Source organism: Schistocerca nitens, chromosome 2, assembly GCF_023898315.1.
Source record: "Schistocerca nitens isolate TAMUIC-IGC-003100 chromosome 2, iqSchNite1.1, whole genome shotgun sequence".
In the NCBI taxonomy this organism is placed as follows: Eukaryota; Metazoa; Arthropoda; class Insecta; order Orthoptera; family Acrididae; genus Schistocerca; species Schistocerca nitens.
The window spans coordinates 262,050,264-262,076,199 of record NC_064615.1 but is presented as its reverse complement, the minus strand read 5'-3'; the positions used below and the strand labels follow the sequence as shown (position 1 = coordinate 262,076,199).

At 39.5% G+C, this 25,936-nt stretch overlaps 1 protein-coding gene across 10 annotated transcripts in view; it reads left to right on the top strand.

Annotated features, from left to right (window-relative positions):
• Nucleotides 1-25,936, top strand: part of LOC126235997 (poly [ADP-ribose] polymerase tankyrase-2-like) — a 271,495-nt gene that overhangs the window by 153,491 nt on the left and 92,068 nt on the right. The window contains exons 1-2 of one of the 10 annotated variants that reach the window (XM_049945000.1): nucleotides 22,592-23,448; nucleotides 23,548-23,627. The exons of 4 other annotated variants lie outside the window; for them this stretch is intronic. The gene's annotated coding sequence lies outside the window, so the exon portion shown is untranslated. Of the gene's footprint in view, nucleotides 1-22,586; nucleotides 23,628-25,936 lie in introns of those variants that run through there. 5 more of the 10 variants (XM_049944996.1, XM_049945004.1, XM_049945003.1 and 2 more) reach the window with 5 other exon arrangements.

Sequence of the window (25,936 nt, the reverse complement as noted above, 5' to 3'; positions counted from 1 at the left end):
CTGCGATGGTATACTCAACGACGAACCTCGGTGCAAGAATGGCAAAACGTCATTTTTTCGGATGAATCCAGGTTCTGTTTGCAGCATCTTGGTGGTCGCATCCGTGTTTGGCGACATCGCGGAGAACGCACATTGGAAGCGTGTATTCGTCATCGCCATACTGGCATATCACCCAGCGTGATGGTATGGGATGCCAATGGTTACACGTCTCGGTCACCTCTTGTTCGCATTGATGGCACTTTTAACAGTGGACGTTACATTTGAGATGTTGTAAGAGGTATGCGCTGTATGCGCTGCCTGCAATAGGCAAGGCGTAGGAGAGTCTCTGACCAGAGAGCAGTTAGTTGTTGCTTGTCGCTAGTCTGCAGTAGTCTGCGTGTGTCTGCAGTAGTCGACAGTAGTCTGCGCGTGTCTGCGCTTGTGTGCAGTCTGCTCTGGTCGGGACTCTGGAGGATGAGTATTATTGTATAAGGTAAAGAAGCAGCCTTGCGCATATCTAGTAATGTATGTGAACTGTCATCCAATCTTTAAAAAAATGCCCTAATAATAAATTTTATAATATAAAGTAATTTTTTAAAAAAAGCATTCATTTCAATTTAAAGAATTTATCCAATGCATGATCATTCCTTACACGAATCACAAATGTATAGGCCAGCATTGCACCGAGCTGTGCCGAAAATTTTTTAGGTAAGAGCAGATATATTCGCCGTTATTATTGAGGTAAGAATTTTTGCTTTTTTTATTCAGAATACAGGGCCGTGGCGCAGCGCTGCTGTCGTCCTAAAATTTATCAGGTTATTGAATTTTTTTATTTCGGGGTTTAGGAATTTTTCTGTTTTGAACTTAACATTAAATGAGAAAAGAATTTTGTGGGTACATCAAATGTGAATGCATTTCTGCACGGAGATTATAAATGGGAACCAATTTTGTTCAGAGGTTACATTCAATAATTAATATTTAAATTCATTTCATTATTACGTGTGGGGAGGTTACACTTGGCGACCCTGCCAGGATCGTATTTCTTTGTGAATCTTCTGATAAGTAGTCATATATCTGCTCTTATTTACTTAAATGTAGTTTGCATCTGGCGCAACGCATTTACTAATTTGTCACTCTTTCTTTCACAGATCATCGGCAATTTATTGCTCTTTGTTGTAATTGTTTGTTCCTTTTTTTTGCTTTGTCTTTGTTTCATTTTGTGCTTAATTTTGATTAGTGAAAATGCCGCGAAAAACTGTTAACAGTACATCGCGATGTGCAATGAGTGAAATTGCCGACTCGAATAATTTGACCAATATTACTTGCGACACTCAGTGTCTTAATGATAATCCTGCATTTGCAGACAGTCAGTGCCTACCGACCACTAGTAATGATTTTGATCCTAATGATGAGCAAACGAATTCAATTGTGTCCTCTGTTGATTTGCCGACAGTTGATGACGTGGCGCGTTCTGATGCAGTGGGCGCTGCCCAGTTCGACACGCCCGATTTGCAAAATTTGAATTGTGAACAGATGAATTTTTCTAACGAAAATGAACAATGTACTCAAAATACGACAGATTTATTTGATTCCGAGGTAGTGACTAACAGTGCACATCCGATTGGCAAACCTTTTCAAGAATTACAGAATGACCAAATGGTTACAGAAAACGTGACAAATGCAGATACACCAATACGCAGCATAGAAAATAGAGTCGCTAATTTTGGCTTTGTATCAAATTATGGCAGTATTGCTACAGTTAAAAAAGAATGTGACAACAATCACAAACAACTTAATGAAAAACAAGACAATAATTATAAACAAATTAATGGAAGTCTTAAACAGTCGAAAAAAGAACAAGACAAGAATCACAAACAACTTAGTGAAAATCTCAAACAACAAATTAATGAAATTAATGAAAAACAAGACAACAACTTCAAACAACTTAATGAAAATTTCGAACAGTTGAATGAAAAACATGACAACCTTAATGAAAAACTAGACAACAATTCCAGACAGCTTAGTGAACAGATTACAGCCGTTGCCGCGCAATGTCATGATACTAAAGAACAATTACGTGAGGAAATTAAGGCTTGTGTTAGGAACAGTAGTGAAGAAATTAGATCTGTGGCACAAGAATTAAATAATACACATGCAGCTACAACTAAATTACTTAGAGACGAAATTAGTGCAGTCGCTAAACAAGGCTCTGAAAAAGCAACACAGTTACGCGACGAGTTTAATGTCAACAGAACTTTCGCGCACACTGGATGCAAAAGTAGACGCAAAATTTGAACAACAGAACAGTCAAATTGACGAACGTTTTAATCACCACCTACAAAACAGTGAAACGCGTTACCGTAAATTTATACAGGAACAGAATAAAGTTAAGCGACAAGTCATGGAAACAATTACTGTACAGAGACAGGAAGATAAGCGCAAATTGTTTACGATAGCAAAAACATACGTAGACAACAATATTGCTACAGTATCAGACGAAATTAATACTATCAAACAGTTGAACACCGAATTGCGTGATGAAATTTCCGATCTTAAATCAAAAACAGATACACATACATTAGACTTTCAGACAGTGACCGACAGACTCGAACAATTAGAACTAATACAGGATCCCGATGCCATCAAAGCAGTCCTTAAAAAATTGAACGAAACCACTCGTAAAATACAAAAACAAATTAATGCTTGTGACACTAAAAACGATGAACAGGTAAAAATACTGACTGAAAAATATGATGAATTGGCCAGTCGTATTGATGTTATCGAAAGTAATAATGACACGAAATCAGACGATGCTTCACCGATTTCGTTTAATCAAACGCCTGAATTCCAAAATTTACAGCAGACGATCAATGAGATAGATTCGTCCAATAATACATTACGTAGAAAATTGTCAACTTTACAGCAGGAGGTAACACAAATGAAAAATGTTTCAGCGTTCAACACGTCATAGCATATGCCACTTTCTGAACATTTGTCTGACTCACACAGCCAGTATAATTTAGGTAATTTATAGAGAGTACTTTAGTTAAATTCCGAACAGTCACAGACAAATAGATTCTCATACAATCCTTAACCTGTTCAGACATACAGAGACGATAATTTTGATTATAAGCAATTTTTATCCGTAAAAAAATCTAAGACATTTAAAAATGACAGAGCACAGGTACACGCTTTGAACTGGAAACGACAATTTATTTTTGTACTTTCACCGCCACTGCCTGTAATGCAGAAACTAGAATTGGCATGGATACAGCAATTTGCTTTTGAATTTTCACCGGCACTGCCTGTAACGCAGAAGCTAAAATTTATTTGCAGCACGTAATTGACCTCAGGGGATTCATTACGCTTCGATGAATATGTGCCGTAGCGTGCACGGGGCCCGAGCCGTAGTAGTGCTATTTCATCTTTAGTTTTCTGCACTGCTGCCTTCTCTTCTACTACCCTTTATATCTTTCAAAACAGCTCTTCAACTATCGATCTGTCTAGAATTAACAATGAGTAAAGAAAACATGATACGACAAGTTTTACCGAAAGTGACAATTTTTTATTAGACACTCGCGAAATAAAAAGAAATACCAGCGTAATTTTAATAACAAACAAAATTTTAATCATCAGTATGTACAAAATTTTCAGCAGTCGCAAACACATTTCGGTAACAATACAGGTTTTTCTCCGCAACAGCAACAGAACCAGCCGGTTAGCATACCTAACCAACAATTTAATGTACAATGTCAACCAATCTTTAATATTTCGCCGCCTGCACGTATAGCGTCAGCTCCAACAAATAGTAACGCACAGCAACAAGGAAATAACTACGTACAGAAACCTCACCATTTCAATTCCTATCGCAATGCACCGTATAGAAATGACTATCATGACAGACGTAAAAGTAATGAGCACAATTTTCAGCGTACGTTTAATAACAGTCGGTCTTATCAGCAGCAGAATCATCCGCAACAACAGATTATTATGAATGAACCAGACAGTAGATATCATCCCGAACGTAATACGTCAGGAAGAAATAACAGAACAGTTCAAATAGTGGCAATGCCACAGCATCCTCCCGAAAATAATAACACGTCAGATAGAATTTGACTAGATATAGTACAGGTTGCATCTTCCAGTAACGCAAGCAATACTTCAGATACACAGAATCTTGTTCACGAAAATGTTATTTGAAACATGCTTTGTTGAATGCACCACTTTTATCACATCCAGATCTTACTAGAAATTTTTCCATTGCCACCGACAGTTCTAACACCGCTTTAGGCGTACACATTTTTCAGGAAATTGATGAAGATGGCACTACAGTAATTAAACACATAGCCTTTGCAAGTCGCATTCTGTCACCTGCTGAACGCAATTATTCTGTTACAGAACTTGAAGCATTATGTGTTGTATGGGCATTTACGAGATTTCGGCATTTTCTTTATGGAAGACATACGACCGTTTATACAGATCATAGAGCTATACAGTTTTTACTTTCCGATAAATATACACACGACAGATTAAGCAGATGGAAACTTTATTTACAGGAATTTAATTTTAGAATTGTTCACATTCCCAGTACACAAAATATTGTAGCAGACGCACTATCCCGTTCTCTCAGCAACAATCAGCAAGACATCGCAACCAACTTCTGCAAAGCAAATTTCAGCGTCATGTACATTCAACAAGTTGCATTTGAAAATTTCATTTCGTCGTCATTACAAGACATAGTGCAAGAGCAGAGTAAAGACAACGTGTGGAAATAAATTAAACACCTTTGGCAAGATAGGAATAATGTTACCATTAGAAACTATTACACTGTACGCAATAACATTCTGTTTCGCCGCTTTCACCCTGACAGCAACAATTGGTTATTATGCATTCCTGACGAACTTGTTAACAAATTAATTTGGTATACTAATTTAAGTTACGCACATTACGGAGCCAGAAAATGTTTTCTTATACTGCGACAGAACTGTTATTTTACCAACATGGAGAAACGTATTCGACGAGTTTTAGCGTCATGTAAAATCTGCCAGAAAGCTAAGTCAGATACGACTTGTTACCTTCACTCCGTTACGCAAAGCTACTGCTAAAACTGTTTCGAAAGCATTTGTAAAACATTTTCTATTCCATGTAGGGCATGTATTGAAAGTAATTTCCGACAATGGACCACAGTTACGATCTGCTATATGGACACGTATGTTACGAGCTAGAAACATTTCTCCGATCTATATATCCATGTACCATGCTTCTTCGAACCCTTGTGAACGACTAATGAAAGAAATTGGAAAACTGTGTAGAATATACTGCCATAAAAAAACGTATTGATTGGGACACACACATACTCTCATTCCAGGATGTAATTAATTCCATACCAAATGAATCTACTATGCTATCTCCGTCTGTTATACTGAAAAATCTTGAACCACCTAACAAAATTAAAGAATTAGTAACCTTTCCTACATCTCGTCGACTACGACACCATGAAATAATTGACATTGCGCTGAACAACATCAAACGTGACGCAGAGCGCCGGAGAAGACAGCAAAAACAGGTTTGTACACGCCGTGACTTTCACATTATTTATCTAATAGAGGAAAAAGTAGATGTAGTAAATTTGAGCTTCTATATGCAGGTCCATATCGAATTCGCAGCATTCCTCACCCCAATGTAGTACACGTCGAAAGTCTGAGAACCAAAAAAACCAAAGGCAATCACCATGTCTCGAACATCAAACCCTTTATTGAATGAACATACTTTATGATTTATCACACTGTAATGCCATTTTCTGATTTTTTTTATGACCACTTATGCAATTATATTCACATGAACACTTACTTATGACTATCGTATTTTATTCTTGGCAAGTGCCCGGCAAGGTAAGGTTAGCAGGTCGCTCTTCTTGTCGTTACACATCAGACCGTGCACATTTTTCCAGATGAACTTACACATTTTATGACCACTTATGCAATTATATTTATGTGACTACTTACTGATAGTTATCGTATTTATTCTTGGCAAGTGCCCGGCAAGGTAAAGTTAGCAGGTCGCTCTTCTTGTCGTTACACATCAGACCGTGCACATTTTCCATTCTTCATGTATGTATGATTGTTTTACTGTTTTGTTTGTATGCACTATGAAATATTTAAGATATAACAAACACCAGTTGACTTTAACATTTTGCCTTATGATATCTCAACATCGTGACTATTTTACATTTTATTTTGCTGCTACATTGTGATACTCTGTGTACATTTTTGCATCTGAACACTGTCTATGTTTTTGACATATTACGTTTTCTGTCATGCTATGCTGTATGCTTAAGTACGTCACTAGAAACCAGTTTTTATTTAATGGGTATATGATTTAAATGCAAGACATTAATCATTGTTCTTCATTTTCAGAAAGCAATAACGTGTCAAAGAAATAAATTAAACAAACCCCAGTGGATTGCTGTGAAATGGGAATTTCACTTTCGGAATGAACGAAAGAAGATGCAAAACCTCGTCACGAAGAGTAAATGAACCAGAATTAACAAGCATTAACAAGAATATACTATACACATCGTATGAGAGCAGTCTTAACTAATTTTTTCTTTCAGAATATGAGGCGATTGATACAGGCTGTCAGACTACACATCTTAATTTTAGTGATGAAATATGCTAGAAATAAGGAACTTTATACTATGAACAGTTGTATGATGAAGTGTCTTTTTGCAGATGATAATGAATGATGATGAATAGTGATGAAGAGTAATATGGATAATGAAGATTTTCTTTGCAGGTGATGATAGTAATGATAATGAAGTTTTTCTTTGCAGATGAGGATAATATTGAAGTTTATGTATTTATGCTATGTAGTTATTTAAGTATTTGTTGCAGTTCGTTTTGACAGTATGTCTTATGTCGCATGGTATGATGACTGAAGGTTTTGGAAAGGACAGCTAGAGAGCATATATATTTAATATACATTTCATTACCTGTTAATTCGAAGTTCACTACTTTTCAGCATAATATACATTTCTTCTTTCAGCTTAATAGTCCACTTTGTATTTTTTTTCCAGGAGAAGCTATTCATGAAATTAATGTGCTATAAGCAGTTGGTCATTAAACCTGTTCTAGTACTTGCATTTTTTTTACCCATTTGTGTGTGTCATTCATGAATGTGATCACATGTACTCTATTTGTTTCATAACCTTGCTACAGCTGACTAATGACGAATGACATTACCCATCTTCATTTGCAGCAATAAGTCAAAAGCAAATATTGTTATGACCCAGCAATTAATTATCGATCCCAACGGAATGCATTGCTAGCACAAAAAAAAGTATTACCAGTCCCAAATAATGCTAGCAGTTTAAGAGAGTTATGAGTAATAGTGAATGATATTTTGTAATAATGCATGCATGCTCTACACTTATTAGCTCCTGTTTTGACTGATGACTTCTGATGATTTGTAACTGGCCAATGAGTGCCACTAATTATTTTTAAATATGTCATATGTCACTTGAATGATGAAAAATGTTTTGTAATGTTCAATACTTGCTGGCCAATGAATGCCACTGTTTCTTATATTTTAAATTTATATTATGTCACTTTCATGCTATATATATGAATACCAGTAGCTTGATGCTACACTAATTAGCTCCTGTTTTGAATGATGACTTCTGATGGTTTGTAACTGGTCAATGAATGCCAATGTTCTCTGTAAACAGATAACTTATGAACATTATTTTGTAGTACTTCAAACATGGTACAGAAATGTTCAGTAACTGGGCGATGAGTGCCACGAATTACTCAAAGCAGTTGATAGACTAGTGTAATTATCAATGATGGCTGGCATAACACTTAATGTCCTTCACCTTCTGACCTAATGACCAGAAATTACTACAATATCCGTTTGTCTTGTCTATCCTCATGATCATGGAGCACTATATTTGGTTTTTGCACTAATTCTACGTTGGTGTACCTTACAAGAACGTGGTGTTGACACGACATGCTGTCCACCACCTTGAGCGATGGAGATGTTATTATGGTCCCACTGTTTGGTGTACCTAAAGTACTACCAAAATGATAACATGGAATATTACTACGACATTTCAGTGTCTTGGCTACACTGATTAATACTTCAGGGAAAAGAACTTCAGATTGTCTCACTTGGTGTTATGCTTCTATAGAAAGATATGGACTCTCAGTGCAGCTGCGTGCAACCTAATGTGCTACAACCATGATGCAATCCTTCCCTTTTCTATCCTAGTTCTTGTAAAATAGCAAAAAAAAAAAACTACAGTGCGTGTGCACTTTTGTCATTTGTTAATATGATTTGTACTCATTGCGTATACATTTTGTGATTTCCTGATATGTTCTGTACTACAGTGCGTGTGCACTTATGTCATTTGTTAATATGTTTTGTACTCATTGCGTATACATTTTGTCATTGCTTGATATGTTCGTACTCAGTGCATGTGCACTATATTTTATTTTATGTTCTGCACTTATATATATATATGTATATATTCTGTGGTTGTAAACTTAGTTAATTAAAAATTTTGTTGCTCATGGCAAGTCCAATTGACTCACCATCGCTGCCAAATTTTTGCCCCCCCCAGTGGAGGGTTATGTAAGATGTATGCGCTGTATGCGCTGCCTGCAATAGGCAAGGCATAGGAGAGTCTCTGACCAGAGAGCAGTTAGTTGTTGCTTGTCGCTAGTCTGCAGTAGTCTGCGTGTGTCTGCAATAGTCGACAGTAGTCTGCGCGTGTCTGCGCTTGTGTGCAGTCTGCTCTGGTCGGGACTCTGGAGGATGAGTATTATTGTATAAGGTAAAGAAGCAGCCTTGCGCATATCTAGTAATGTATGTGAACTGTCATCCAATCTTTAAAAAAATGCCCTAATAATAAATTTTATAATATAAAGTAATTTTTTTTAAAAAAAGCATTCATTTCAATTTAAAGAATTTATCCAATGCATGATCATTCCTTTCACGAATCACAAATGTTTAGGCCAGCATTGCACGGAGCTGTGCCGAAAAGTTTTTAGGTAAGAGCAGATATATTCGCTGTTATTATTGAGGTAAGAATTTTTGCTTTTTTTATTCAGAATACAGGGCCGTGGCGCAGCGCTGCTGTCGTCCTAAAATTTATCAGGTTATTGAATTTTTTTATTTCGGGGTTTAGGAATTTTTCTGTTTTGAACTTAACATTAAATGAGAAAAGAATTTTGTGGGTACATCAAATGTGAATGCATTTCTGCACGGAGATTATAAATGGGAACCAATTTTGTTCAGAGGTTACATTCAATAATTAATATTTAAATTCATTTTATTATTACGTGTGGGGAGGTTACAATGTGTTACGACCCGTGGCTCTACCCTTCATTCGATCCCTGCGAAACCCTACATTTCAGCAGGATAATGCACGACCGCATGTTGCAGGTCCTTTACGGGCCTTTCTGGATGCAGAAAATGTTTTACTGCTGCCCTGGCCAGCTCATTCTCCAGATCTCTCACCAATTGAAAACGTCCGGTCAATGGTGGCCGAGCAACTGGCTCGTCACAATACGCCAGTCACTACTCTTGATGAACTGTGGAATCGTGTTGAAGCTGCATGGACAGCTGTATCCTGTACACGCCACCCAAGCTCTGTTTGACTCAGCGCCCAGGCGTATCAAGGCCGATATTACGGCCAGAGGTGGGTACTGATTTCTCAGGATCTATGCAACCAAATTGCGTGAAAATGTAATCACACGTCAGTTCTAGTATAATGTATTTGTACAATGAATACCCTTTTATCGTCTGCATTTCTTCTTGGTGTAGCAATTTTAATGGCCGGTAGTGTACATTCCCGTATATGGGATACATTTTAATTGAGAGCCACTTTCCTGGTGTCGGCGGATTAATACTACGAGTGTATTGTAGTGCCTGTGTTGTTCATAAGTAAGGTACAATGTTCCTTCGTACACAGGGCAAGTGACTCTCAATTAATATGTCCCCCCTATACGAGAATATACATAATGGATGAATGAGTGCAGGTTGTTGACAGTTGTTTGACGAAATACGGAAGTTTGGGTCTGGCCGTGAGGTCTTTTCGGATAACTTAATGTCAGTCGACAGCTTGTGATATGTGGGAAATCCGCCTTCGAGTTCCGGTCGGGCGCAAATTATCCATGTCGTCATTCCATTATTCACCTGATGGTTGTTCATATTCGCAACTACGAATACATTTGATGTATCTCATAATGGCTGTGGTTGCCACATGCATGCATGTCTGATGAAACATTGCATCGCATTTATTAACAACGCAGGCACTGCAGTATCTTATTAATAGGCTAAATCGCAACATTTCACCAAAGAAGTTTATTATGTCTTTTGTTTTACGTGCGATTTTTTCGGGCGAAAGACTCACAATAAGTGTCGTGAAATTCGATTGATCGAATATCCAGCTATGGGAATTTCTAATTCGTGGTTTGCTCGACACCTACGGCATTCGAGATGTGGTGGACGGCCAGAGAGCAAAACCTGAGGATTTGACGATATCTGCTGGAAAAGCTGAGGGTAAAACGCTTATGGTATGTGTTGCATTTTGACAACGATGGAGTACTCGCCGCTCGAATTTTTGATAACGTGCCCTCAGCTCGTGAAATGTGGGAGAAATTGTGCGTGATTCAAGAATAAACATCCGAAGCGAATAAACTCTCTCAGGTGAAAAACTTCTATGACTGCCGAATGAACGCAAGTGGTCCGTTGTCACGGAATACCACGAAAATAATTAAACTGCGAGTCAACTCAAGGACATGGGTGAAACCGTGTCGGACGTAGATCCTCAGAAGCCTTCCGACAAAATTCCCGCCCTTGCCACGGCCTAGGACACAGCGTTCCCACGGATCAGCAGTCCCGATTCGGAAACTTCAAGAGCGGCTCATCTCCGGAGAAAAACGATTGAACGACATGGATGCGAAATCCAACGCCCTGACAGCTAAATCATTTCAAGACTGGAAGAAAGAGCATACGGGCGCGAAGAAGAACCCGAATCAGGCGAATTCAAGAGCAAAAATTAACTTGTTGAACCTGCGGGAAGGAAAGCCACCTGTCAAGAAATTGCCGTTCTAAGAAGAAGAAGAAAAACAGCGAGCAAAATAAAGGTAATAAGTAAATACGTTCGTTGTTACTAATGTAGGGTCACGCGAAGAAGTCCTGCACTATAAAGTGATTTGCTAGAGTGTGCTGATATAAGCGATTTCTGGATTACCGACAGCAAAACTTCGCGGCACATTACTTTTCGGTAGGAATGATTCAGTGAAATTCGCGAATGTCAAAACATCGAAATTTCAGTTGGAGATAAAGCTAAATGCGAGGCGATTGGGATCGGATAAAATTAAAATTAATAAATTCGTAAACTGTCGTTAGGCAGACGAACGAATTGATGATGTGCTGCACGTCCCGAAAGAATTTGTTTTCTGCCATGTTTGTACATCAAAAGGTTTTGAGGTGAGCTTTGTAGATAAGTTTGTAAACACTTCTCGCGATGGATATGTCGCTGTCGAAGGAATAAAGCAAGAAAACGAGATTCTCAGGATGTCTTTTGTACCATACATCCAGGGCAACATAAATTTGTCGACCACGAATAGCCTCAGAACCTGGCATAAATATGTCATAAAAATGTCGAATTGATTACGAATTTGATCAAAACAGATCTTATCAAGGGAATAAGCTTGTCTGATGCGGCGTCATGATTTTGTGATGCGTGCCAATATGGAAACTCTCAGCGTTTGCGCTTTAACAAGAAAATCAAAGCAGCGAAAACCGAAAACAGACCCAAATATAAAGCTTGACTAGTCGCTCGAGACTTTACGCAACGCTTTGGACTGGACTGCAACAAAATTATTTTGCCAGCAGTGAGATAAGACTCACAACGATCTTCGCTTGCGATTTCGGCCGAGGATTTTGAGATGTTGCAATTCGGCGCAAAATTCGAGTTTTTATGTGTAAAAACCAACGAGGAAATTTATATGTCGGTGCTGCAAGGAGTAATGCTGGATAAGAACAAAAATTTACGCGTACATAAAAAGTCAATGTACGGTTTAAAACAGGCTTGTCGTCGTTGGAATAAAACGTTTTATAAATTCCTGAACAAGTTCGATTTCAAAGAGAGCGATGCAGATAAATGTATTTTCACTGGAATAGTTGGAAAAATCTGGCTTTCTCTGCTTTGTATGTAGCCGATGTGCTTTTGATTATAAAAAGCAAGGAATCTCTAGTGGTCATTGTAGGAGAAATGGTTAAAATGGTTGTAACAAATGTTTTCGAAATGATAGATTATCCTTTGTATCTTCTTTGTACTATGATCTAGCTGTGAAAGTGTGCCTGTGTTGTGCACTTTTGTTGGGAAGTAAACTGAGATAAGTAAAGAAGGATTCATTAAAGAGCTTACTGTGTACACCTGTCACCTACAGTGGTGACCTCCGACGTGATTTGTTGTGGAATTTCTTTTTATTCTGAGCTATAATTATGCTCTGACATTATGACGACGACACCGGCCAGCAACTGGTTCTTCCCTATAGTCTCGTACTGTTCCTGAATTACATGCTGCCTCTTCCATCGACACCTCGAGTCGGGGTAAGGCCGGTATTACACTCTCAAATTTCTTTGTGAAATATCTTTGTCAAAAATCTTTGTCAAAGATATTTGATGGTGTAATAGGAACTTTGTCAAATGTCGTCCAATATTTGATCAAATCTTGGACCTCGCTGTAGATTTGATCAAAGAAATCACTTGTCTTCTGTTCACTGCAATGTGACATGTTACCACATAGAGCGCTAGCATCGCTGCAGCCTTCAGTCGTCTGTAATATTTTTTATGAACATTGCCAGTATATACAATTGGTGTGTGCCGACAACTACAAAATTAATAGAGATGTATGAAGCTGATGAGGTGCTTTACAACGTGAGGCACCCTGAATACAAAAATAGATTAAGAAGATTGGGGACCTGACCTAACCTAACATAACCCTCTCCTGTAGCAGGGAATCGGAGTGTTCCAGTGAGCCTGTCTTCTGAAGATGTAGCAGTTCTTAAGTGAATATTGTGCTTTGTGATATGAGGATACACTTTACTGAGCACATAAAGAAATATATGCTCATCCATTCTTAAATATTTGATGTAATGTACGACTTGACGTCTTCCACTGTAAGCTCACGTAACAAGCTTTGTTGAATGCTTTTATCGTGTCGTCGTAAAACCCACGGCTTCACCCAGATGGATTAGTTTTTCGTTCCATAGATCAGTGCTGAAGAGATCCTTGTGGATGTGGAACATGTCAATTTTTTTTTAAGTTGAAATAACAATACTAATAGTATGAATAAATACAATACATCATTTGTTTCTATTAAAAATTTCGTCAATGGATTAGAAGGAGTTGGCCACAAGTAAGTCTTTCAGGCTCCTTTTAAACTGATCTTTATTTGTAACTAATTTTTTTTATGTTTGCTGGGAAATCATTGAAGATGAGTGTTCCTGAGTAGTGTACCCCTATTTGAACTAAAGTGCTTTTAAGTCCTTGTGCAAATCATTTTTGTTCCTGGTATTGTATGTATGGACTGAGATGTTTGTTGGAAAAAAAGAGACATATTATTTAGGACAAATTTCATTAAGGAATAAATATACTGAGAGGCAGTAGTTAGTATACCCAGTTCTTTGAAGAGGTTTCTGCAGGACATCCGTGAATTTACTCCACAAATAATACGTATTACACGCTTTTGGACTCTGAAAACTTTTGTTTGACTTGAAGATTTACCCCAAAATATTATACCATTTGACATTATGGAATGAAAGTAGGCAAAGTATGCAAGCTTTTTCATTTTTATGTTGCCTATGTCTGCTAACACTCGAATTGCAAATACAGATTTGTTAAGGCGTTCCTGCAGTTCCGTGGTGTGCTCCTCCCAACTGAATTTATTATCAAGCTGTAATCCCAGGAATTTAAGACTGTCAACCTCGTATGTATGGTTCCTTTTCTTCCCCCACTTCTTTTCCGCATGTGCACACAAAGCAATTGCGGTACGTGCAACTGCTGCGGTTAATAGCAAGTTATTGTCAGCCATCTTGAACTTTGACGAAAAATTTGATGACAGTGTAATACCCCTTCTAGCGCTATGTCAAAGATCTTTGTCAAATATATTTGACGGAATATTTGATCACATCTTTGATCAAATCTTTGACAAAGAAATTTGATAGTGTAATACCGGCCTAAGGTAAGTAAGAGCACCGCCTTTTTGGCCTACGGGGCGCAAGTGGAAGCCATATTTCAACTGCACAACATTACTTCAGAATCGAAAAAATTCGCCGTTGTCATTTCGAAGCTGGACTTAAACATTATCGAGCAAGAGGGGGTTATTCTGCCTCAATGCTCTTTTGCGATGTTAGAGAAACTGTTTCGCAGCGTTTCCTTGTATGTCCCCAGAGTCTCGTTTGGAAAAAATGGACTGTAATTTTAGTACCTGTAAAACCCCCTCCCGCCTACTTCATGCTTTGATGGATCCGGAACTCCTTTCAGGACAGTCAATTAGTTTATTTTGGTTACGTCGCCTCCCGCTGCCTGTTCACGAATTTTGTCCGCATTTCTTGACCTAATTGTGGATTAATTGGCGTTAAAGGCAGACGTTGTGGCACTTGCATGTGACGAAACGGGTAATTCAAGCGCCTACTATTGATGAGGTTATGGATCCCAGCCCTGAACCGCGCACATCAGGCACGCGAAGTCAAGTTTCGCGCGCTGGGCACTCGTCCGAGCAACCGCCAGAGCCACCTATGGAGCGAATCCTCACTGAACCGACAAGACTCAACGACAAGCTGGCAGATGGCAGCCCAAGGAGCATATGGCGCATCGATGAGCGGCCGCCACGTAAATTCGAATGGTGTAAATTCGGGCGTAATGCTAGATGATGTTCACAACAGTGTTGAGTTCCCAAACGACAACGGACGTGTATAGGTGCCAGCGTCTGTTCTACAACAAGTAAGCGCCTACCTGAAACGTGCAGTGCCACAGTTCCCGTTAAATCTGAATCTTCAAGATTATTCGTCTGATATGGCATCTTTGGTTGACACAGGTTCGGAGATAAGTGTTGCTCTGCGGGATGTGAACGACAAGCCACACTTTTTCCGCTATCCCTATACTAACTGCTGCAAATCAACTTCAATTCAGACATATTTCTGGAGGCATATGACATTGAATCTTCAGGATGGTTTCTCGTATTCGTGGCTGTTCTTAGTGCCCGACGTGTCTGGCCTCATATTGGGTGCCGATTATCTTAAATTTTTTTCTGTATCTACTGACAGCTTCTTGTGTAGTCTCCACTCCCCTCCGCGTAGGACACCAGATGCCATTCCGCAGGATTGGAAGTCATCAAGATTTGCACCGTCTCCCGCGTCGTGACAACTTGTGTCCATTCTGTGCACGCCTCGCTGCCGAGCACACACATGTGCATCACGATAGAAGACTACGTTACATCTTACGCTTGACTATACGGAGCGGACTCCACTTCAACAGCAATGCACTTTGCTACAGCAGTAGATTACTACTCATCTCAGTCACTCAGTGAACTTTTCCTCAAAGAAAAATAATCTGAAAGAGCGCTGACAGCCAATGGTGTATTTATGTATTCAAGCAGCGGATCGCTGAGACGGAGAAGTCTCTTAATGAGGCTCAGGCAGGATTACGAGGCTTAATGACGGCGCCCCCTGACGCTGCCCAAGCGGCCAAGACATTACGCAGCAGTTGCTTCAAAAATTCCCTGCGGTTACGTATCCGATATCGGCACTGAGACAGCGTTAACATTCCACCGTCCATCACATTCAGGTGACGCCGGGACAGCCTGTCGCTTACCGCCCACGCCGACTGCCTCCGATGAAGTTAATGCGGCTAAGTCGCTTTCATTGCAATTCTAACAGAAGGAACAGTGTCTCGCTCTAACAGTGCGTGTGCCACCCCCTTACGAATGGTTCCTCTCAAAGAGGATAAGGCTTAGCGTTTGTGCAGTGACTATAGGGGACTGAACTCCCGTACTACGCCAGGCCGGTGCCCGATACCGAACGTGTTGCATTTCGCAAGCAGTTTAGAAGCTGCCTCTGTGCACTAAGGCTTTTGCACAAATTCCAGTGGCAGACACAAACAAGCACAAAACCGCAGTCACGACGCCTTTTGGGCTATTTTAACACCACGTCATACCTTTCGGTCTTCGTAACGCTGCTCAGACGTGGCAGCGTTTTATGGATGAGATTCTACAGCATTTCATTATTTTTTTCATTTCATTTTTTGTGACGTGGTTTCTTCCGATAATATGAGTGACCATAGTTCCTATTTGAACGCGTTTTTCCCCTATCGTGATGCAAACGGCGCCAAAATGAACAAGGGAAAGTGTGTATTTACTTGGGTTACCTTGTATCAATAGACGATATTTCTCCTATTCCTCAGAGGGTCCCAGACATTTTGCAGATGCCTTTTCCTACCACATTCGAAGAGTTTCGCAGGTTTACAGGTATGGTAAATTATAACCAGCGACGCCTGCCGAAGTTTGCAGGTTTTATAGAACCTATCAATGACCTGCTAAAGGTCAAACACACTTCTGGTGTCAAAAAAGTTCCCTGGACGGGTCCAGATGAGGAGGCTTTCAAGTCCATGAAATTGTCTTTAGCATAGGCTGTCTTATTGGTCTATCCCATTCCCGGTGCACAGACGGTTCTTTTTGTTGATGCCAGCCAGTCGGATGTGGAACAGTACTCGAAAATCGAACATTATGTTGTGTGTATATCTTTTGCTTGATTGTCTTTTGTATCTAACTGCGAAAACGTGCCTGTATTGAGCTCTTTTGTTGGGAAGTAAATTGCAGTAAACAAAGTACTCATTGAAGTTCATACTGTGTACACTTGTCACCTATACACGTATATAAGATACCATGTTGTGTATGTGCTCTTCGCGTGTATAAATGGTTGAAAATCATTTTGCGAAGATCGCGATTCCCGCGGAACAGCGGTTGAGAAGAGCCATGCGAGTTGAGATCACGTGGCTTGCATTGACATACCGTGCCGTGACATGAAGGCCAGTGTAAACTGGCCGTTATTGTGTTGGTCTGAGAAACTACCTTTGTTAGACTTGGAATATAAATTCACCACAGTCGCAAAGGATTGCACGTTTCGTTATAATAATTAAACCGGCAAGTTTAACACTGAAAAAAAAAACGTCTCCATAGGGCAAAAACTACGTAAATTGCAATGAAGCCCTCCTGCGTAGGCCGGCCAGAGTGGCCGAGCGGTTCTAGGCGCTACAGTCTGGGACCGCGCGACCGCTACAGTCGCAGGTTCGAATCCTGCCTCGGGCATGGATGTGTGTGATGTCCTTAGATTAGTTAGGTTTAAGTAGTTCTAAGTTCTAGGGGACTGATGACCTCAGAAGTTAAGTCCCATAATGCTCAGAGTCATTTTTGAACCTCCTGCGTAACTTTTATCCTGTTTTGGTTATTGTATATGAACAACTAAAACATGAGGTGGAAGTTACGCATTTCACGCTAAAACTGAATTCTTCAGTATTTCCAACAGCTGCCCCTCAGTGGGACTGATGGAAATCTGTCACTGCGACCAAGTGTTTGCTAAAGGGACAGTCACGTGACGTCGAAACAGCCAAGTGTGTACTGTTGCGAGACACTCCCCTGCAACAGCTTCGAAAACGGAACACCACAAACAGCAAACATGGGTCACTACAACTCAGCAGCTATGCGAATGCGCGAACCTTGCAACTCAAGAGCACCAGAAAAAATTTCGTGGCAGCTTCTGGGTGCTTGCTACATGCTGCTCAAACAGCCAACAGCTATACTCGAAGTATCCACAACTGTGAGCAGGCGCTGCTCTAATACGATTGCAGCTCTGCGCTTATGCGAACAGCTGGCAGCTGGTCAAACGTGTTGGGAAGTTCATCCAGATGCGAGCAGGGAAAGCGTAGAAATGAGTTAGGGGAAGTCCCAGTTTGTAAGATAGCGAGTAGCGTTATGGGTCGTTAAGGACACATGTAGCACAGGTTAGTTCTTCATAAAAGGAAAAGAATATAATATCTCATTAAAGTCCCCGTAAACGACGAAACATTTTGTCAAACTTAACTAAGTATTTGGCAGTGTACGATGGTGTTTGAGGTGCTTGCAAGAAATTTGACAAGATGGAGAACGTTGTTAGCGTCGATGTTACGCTGCATACGTACAGTGAAAAATTGTTTTATCACAATTTATCTCACAATAAATACGTTAAGTTTCTGAAAATATGGATACGACGATCAAGGATAAAAACAAAATAGCGCTAATCGTTGTCAAAATGGTAGGGATATCACATATTTCCCAGCCATATGTCTACGGAGGAATAGGTTATGAACAAAACCAATATTTTACGCATGACGTAACAAGCAGACGTGCAATGAAATAAAAGAATCGAAGTTCTCCGGTTCTTTTGCGTACAATGTGGGTTCTGATATTTTAATGAACTGCCAGAGGATCGAGTACAAGAGAATAAATTTTCGCATAGTTGTGTCGGTTTTCAACGTGAGAGCGAAGTAACTCTACAAAAGTGATCTCTCACTAGTGATGGGCTAAACTGCGATTTTCCGATATCAGTGATTTCTGTGAATGCTACTTTTCAGTATCTGTTATTCTTAACTGCGGTAGTTAAGAGTCGCAGTTAAGGAACATAGGTCGTGTATCCCTCCACCACTGCAATTTCTGCGATTTCTGCTACTTCCGCGATTTCTGCTACTTCTGTGACTTCTGCGATTTCTGCTACTTCTGTGACTTCTGCGATTTCTGCTACTTCTGCGATTTCTGCTACTTCTGCGATTTCTGTGACTTCTGCGATTTCTGTGACTTCTGCTACTTCTGCGATTTCCGTGACTCCTGCGATTTCTGCGACTTACTACTGTATGAAAAAGTTACATCTGTCAACACGGAAAATTGCATCGCAACAAACCTGTCATTGGCAAGTATGTTTTACGTTTTTTCTTCCGTTGGCTTTAATTTTGTATTAAAGAAACAACTGTGAAAATATTAATAGTGTAATTAATATGTAAGTAGCTGTACAGTACCGTAATAGTTCGTATTTAGAAAATGAATTCTAACATATTGTTATGTTCACAGGTACCTGAACTACATTTCAGTCACTCAGTAAAGTGATAACTCAAAATATCATTGTCAACAGATCTGAAGAAATTGCCACTGCGTCTTTAGACCGTTTTCGTCAGACGAGAGGTTAGTTTCTAAGCGTTTCGATGGACTTAATTACTTCAGTTAGATCGTTCTTGCAAATGTGATATTCATTATAGCAAATATTAGCAATCTACTCTGTCAATTATATTTCTAGTAATTAATGACAGCAAAAATTGTTTAATAATCCTTGTGTTTTTGCAGACACAGTTCTGACTCTGATTACTGGTTGCTGTACGTATCTATCCACATCAAGGCTGTTGGGAGAGACTCGTGAAGATTCAAGACAGCTCTTAGAGGATTTGCAGTTTAAAAGTGAAACAATTGTGAAATAAGTGTGTGAATGATTAAGCTGTGTTTTATTGAAGTTGTTGTGCGATTTTAAAGGAATAATAAATGTCAAGTACAGTGAGTGAATAATAAAAATCTCATTTTCCACATGTTTAAGCCGTCCTATACCCATAATTTTCCGCCACTTACTTATTGGTAAACACTTGTTGGAGAGCGACATGCCGCCCCCCCCCCCCCGCCCCCTTTCTCCACAATCTTGGTGTGACACTGACCTGTAACATATCCCGAAGTCTACAATATGCATTTTGAGGCTGTTGATATGAAAGTGGGAAGTACAAAAAAATGGTTCAAATGGCTCTGAGCACTATGGGACTTAACATCTATGGTCATCAGTCCCCTAGAACTTAGAACTACTTAAACCTAACTAACCTAAGGACAGCACACAACACCCAGCCATCACGAGGCAGAGAAAATTCCTGACCCCGCCGGGAATCGAACCCGGGAACCCGGTTGTGGGAAGCGAGAACGCTACCGCACGACCACGAGATGCGGGCGTGGGAAGTACAGATCTTCCAGTTAAATCAGGAATAGCTTAAGTGCATTACTTGAAAGTAACACAGGAAAAGCTTACTTATGTAGGTGGTAGTAGTGTCGGCAAAAAGTTCTTGTGTGTGAAGTTGCCATGTAGAACACCAGGTGTAAAACTTTTCTCCCGAGTCTTGAACTGTGTCGGAACGAAAGTGAGGCATTCATATGACTGTTTTCATTTCTCTACACTTATACAGATGTCTGAGTTCTGCTGTGTTAACATTGCAAAGTCCTGTAGGCATGTGGAGTATTAACCAAAACTGTCATATTGGAAGCAGAATCAAACACATTTGTTACGTTACTTGATATTTTCAGGAGAAAACGGCAATGTTGCTTCTTATTAATATAATACATTCAGAGTCACAGCAGTATTTGACCAACCATAACTGATGCTGAATGTGCATGTCGTCATATAATATGAAAGGCTTATTTCAATAGTGGTACAAGTCCATTACCTCCACTTTTCTGTCTATAATGCTTCTGAAATTAGTGATCCAAACAAACATAAATAAGGGTTCATCTTTAGCAAGAAGCCATATGCTTGAATATTTCTGGTATCTCAACTGCAGATTTTGCAGCGCTCATTTAACTTTACGACTCTATATCTCAAAATTAACAAAAATGGACTTGTACCACTATTGAAATAAGCCCTTCATATGCACACACAGCACATCGATCTCGTGAGGCACAAGGCTCTCATAACGAAGTACGTACGTCGGTCAACAGATGACACTAGGAAAAGTATGTTAACTGCGCTTTTTAGTTGCTACTTGCGACTCTTAGTTGCGATTTGTCACAGAAATCGCAGTTTGACTCGGTAGCGAATAGCGTAGTATGAACTTTGCTCAACAGATGGCAGTGCTAACTGCGCTTTTTAGTTGCTACTTGCGACTCTTAGTTGCGACTTGTCACGGAAATCGCAGTTAGACTCCATAGCGTACCGCAGAGATGGGCGTAGTACGAACTTTGACCCACAGATGGCACTGTTAACCGCGCTTTCTAGTTGCTACTTGCGACTCTTAAGGCCCGTCCACACGTTACGATCTGTCTGCGCAAATGTCTGCACACATCACATCTGCGCAGACAGATCGTTGCGTGTGGACAGAAGATTTGCACCAACCTGAGGTGTGTGCAAACCTGGAAGTTGGAGTTGGAGGTTTGAGCGAAACCTCTCAAATCTGTGGGTTCAAACCACATCTGCGCAGACAAGTTGGAGCGTGTGGACAGGAGATCGCCGCAAATCTGGCGCGAAACAGCTGTTTGCTCAGTCTAGTGTTTGTATTTGTGCGCACAGGGCATTAAATTGGCTGATACTCGTCAGTGTTCTCGAGAGTTTGTAAGTGAATTCATTGAATTTGTAGAAACCACCCATGTTTGTGGAAGATTAAAAGTAAAGAATATAGTGACCGAGACAAAAAGATTGCAGCATACAATGCTCTAATTGAGTTATCCAAAGTTCAGAAATCTAGATCTGGTGTAGGAGTAGATCAAGTATACCAGCCAACGTTATGGTATTTTGATCTGCTTGGCTTTCTTAGTGATCAAGAAACACCAAGACCAAGCAGGAGTACAATTGAAGATGAAATTGGAGTGTCAATGTTACCGCCAGCCGTTCATGAGGAGAAATTGCCCTTCTCATACAAGTATTTTTCCTCGTAATATGAAGGGTTACAAGCTTTAAGAGATAATTATAAGTTTCGACATCCATCCGCAAATAATTTCGCCAGTCGTTAGGTTCGTCCTGCAACTCTCTCAGTAAATTTACGTGAGAAAACTGCTTTCGCTTTAGCAGCCACTGTCTACACCATTTTTCCCGCTTTCTCTGTTTCCTGCGGTTGGTCGGAATGTTTTTTGCAACACAAGTTGCGAACACAGACCACAACAGAACTTCCTCCATTTCTATATTTCAAAATAACTGAATTAAATGTTTGACGTTTACGGGGAGCGTAGTCGCTTGCCACTGATATTTCTTTTCTACACCGACAGATGGCGGGCGAGTAGTAGATTGGGGTTTGTGTCGTGTGAACACACCACATTTGCAGCGATCTTTTGCATGTACAGACATCTGCACCGATGTCTGCGCAGACAGATCGTTGCGTGTGGACCGGGCTTTAGTTGCGACTTGTCACGGAAATCGCAGTTAGACTCCATAGCATACCGCAGAGATGGACGTAGTACGAACTTCGGCCAACAGATGCCACTGTTAACCGCGCTTTTTAGTTGCTACTTGCGACTCTTAGTTGCGTCTTGTCACGGCAATCGCAGAAAGCAGTGCTAAATTCGACCAATAGATGGCTCACGTCTTTGAATGTGAAATACTACTTGCGACTGCTAACTGTGACTGAAATCGCAGTTAGATTCTGTAAAGTTGCTACTGTGATATCTGTGACTTCTCAGTCACTGCGATTTCTAACAGATACGCGATTTCCTGCCCACCACTATCTCTCACTATTAAAGCATTTACTGAACCAGCCTCATGTTTCTTTTTCTTCTTTAACCACAGAGCCAGAGTCAGTGCTAGAAATGTGTATCTGCATTTGTAGTCGTTCCCACTAGTGTCAAAGTACAGCATACGCCAAAAGCGTCTGCTTCAAAAGTAAGGTTAAATTGACAAGCTTTGTTAGTACGTGTACGGGCTTGTTTGAAACATCCGTGACTAAATAAAGAGCGAATTCGACAGACGCGTTTGCCTCTTTACGGGGGCCGTAACAAGTTTTTTTAAATTTTCATTCTCTATTCCAAGTTGATGTAATCAAGTTCTGAGATTAATATTTCCTAAGCAGATTTTCGTGGATAATTTCACACTCATTTTAAGTCATTCCCTGGACCAGCGGCTTGTTTTCTTTTTCATCAACAAACTGGGTAGCAAAGTCAATGCATTTATGTGCATTTGCTGTCATTCGCACTACTGTCCAAATATCAACACGAAGAGCGTCTGCTTCGAAGTGAGGTTTAACTGACTAACTTTATTAAAGTACGTGTACGGGCTTGTTTGACGTATAGGCGCGTTTGACAAACAAGGTTGTTTGTGTACAAGGATCTTTAATTGTGCGTAGCAAAGTGAAACCGCTTACGCCAAGCTATGGAAGTATATTTAGATGTAAATAGACAAATTACGAAGTGGAAAGTGAACGATTTGGTAGCTAGTCGAGCTGCGAATGACTGTATAAGAAATCTAAACAACTGGAGATGTTGAAATGCGCAGTATTTGTGAAAGTTACACGTGTAACATTAAAGTTCTACCATAAGTAAACTTCATTGAGAAGTGAACGACTGTTTTCGTATGTTATGAAATGTGAGAAACTTTGTTAGGAACTGAACCCCACCTATTTTGTAAGAGTAGCGTGTGAATGGTATGTGTAAACAGTGCAGAATATATTGATACTGTTACATGATTAACCGACCTATGTTATCAAAAGATTACCGATCCACTGTGAATTACATATTTGCAGCAAGTGTTTACTTACCGGTATGTAATATGCAGTGAAAGAGTTGGGAGACCAAGACAAGCGATTTTCCAGTCTTCAGGTAGGTTTTTGAATTAATTATCATTCACTACATCAACATGTTTTATATTGTCTGAAGAGTCAATGATATGTATTAAGAACAAAACTAGTTCAAGTGTACTCCTCTGAAACACACCTGTGTTTACATGTTTAGGGACTGATAATTGTTTCACTAAAAATTTGACTTTATCTGTGTTGTGTGCTGTTTACATTTTGTACCCTATTTTCAAAGTGTGAATGGGATCACTCATTGGCTGTTTCTTTCTGGTGCTTTTAGTTTGTTTAATGATGTTGTATGGTCATCAGTGTTAAAAACATTCAACAGCTCTAGAAGTATGCCTGTGACACAATTTTCTCTGTCAAGAGCTTCAAGTCGTCAGTTGTGCCAGATATGGCTGATATTACGCTTCTGCTCCCTTGGAAGCCAAACTTGTGTTAAGAACGTGGAATTTTTTTCAGACAATCCATTAGTCAGTCTTTCACAGCCGATTCCACTATTTTTGAGAATGATGAGAACAAGGAAACTGGCCTTTTGCTTTCAGTACCTTTCTTTAGTAGAGGCGCAATCCAAATATGTTTCAGATACCCTAGAAAAATACTAAAAATACTGCTAATTATGTGTGTTAATAGAGTGTGTATGCTGTCCATGCTTGCCGTCAGAATTAAGATTGGCACCTCATGTAGGCATGTAGGCCTACTGACTTGTAATTTTTTAATGTGTGTTGAAATCTCTAAGTATATAGTCTAAGACTGAAGCTGAGCTTTAGGTTACACTCATAGTAGTGTTTACCAGTTGTGACATGCGAAAAGTATTTGTAATGTTCAGGAAGTAGGTACTAATTTGATTTTAACACTTGTGTTCATGTTCACATCGCCACGTAAAATTATGTTAATTTTGGGAGCTGAGACTATGTCCAGAACTTGTTGATATGTTAAAAATGTGTTCACATTGCCACAAGGTGAACAGAACATTCATAGAGCAAAGGTGTTGCAGTGCTTCCCTTGGGCGTATCATTGGTAGATGTCATACACACTTTTGGTTTACAGTATGTTTCATTCTTGACAGTGGTGGGTAATCTCGTGTTTCTTACAAAACTTACAAATGTCTGGTGAAGGTGATGATCCGCAGAGGGGGGACAGTAGTTTTCGTTTTGTTAAGTTCTAGACTACAAAGATTTAGTAGTGGAGATGGAGAGCTTATAATAACTGCGATAATGCCATTCTGCTTTGACCACTGATGTGCGGCAGACTAACCTGTAGCACACATGTAGGCCTAGATGTAGCTTGAGGTCTAAGTTAGGTTGCATGTGTTTGATGCAGTGAGATGGTGAAGCCAACAAATGTTACAACAGTTTTTTTCTTTTCTTTTTTTTTCCTTTTATGTGCCATGATCCTTAACTGCAGTTATGTTCCTGATAACTTATTTTTGCACCTAATCCAATATTTTCAAGGTTTTAAAACATTCAAAAGCATTAATAACAAGAAAATACACGCCCAAATGTGGATGCCAAGTTTTTTCTGTTTAATGGCTGACATTTCAAAAGATTTATCTACACTAATTGCGACCAGATCTTGCTTATATATATCCCATTTCTGACATAAGTACACCTGCTATTATAGTAATGAAATTTCTTTTCATTTGTTCTTTAATATTGCAAAGAATGAAGTTCAACCATTACAGTTAGTCATGGTAATGATAAGTCAAATCTTAATATAATAAAGATAAAAAGTCACAGAGTGCCCACAATCAAAACATTCATGGTATCAAATATAAAACTAGCAACAATACTTATATTACAGGTCATCAAGGCAATAGCCTTCTTCAGCTTAATTTCAAATTTTGAATCTTCAAGCTCTTTTAGGTATATTGCTCTTTTCATAATGGGCTGTTTAAAGTATGAAAAATTTCTTTTTGTTGTAAAAGAATCACTCTTATGTCTTGTGTTGTGATCATATACTTGACTATTGACAAGAGTGTATGATCATTAAATGCTGTATTTCAGTTTCTACACGAGTGTCCTATAATGCATACAACTGCACTGCTCGGGCACTAATTCCAATTCAAGTTGTTGCATTTTATTTTCAGCAGACTGCATATACCAATGAAATATTGGTGGTTCTATGTAAATTTTTGTGGTGTTTGTCCTTAAGATATTAATTCCACCACTCCTTGCTGTTACTGTTGTCCGTACCTGACAGCTACGATCCTTTGTGGTCCAACTGTAACTAGTCTACCAAAAGTCAGGTAACCCTGCTGCTTCATTAAGTACATGTTACTGATAAGGAATGTTCGTGAACCCTAATATACATCACTACATATGAGGGAATGTACTGT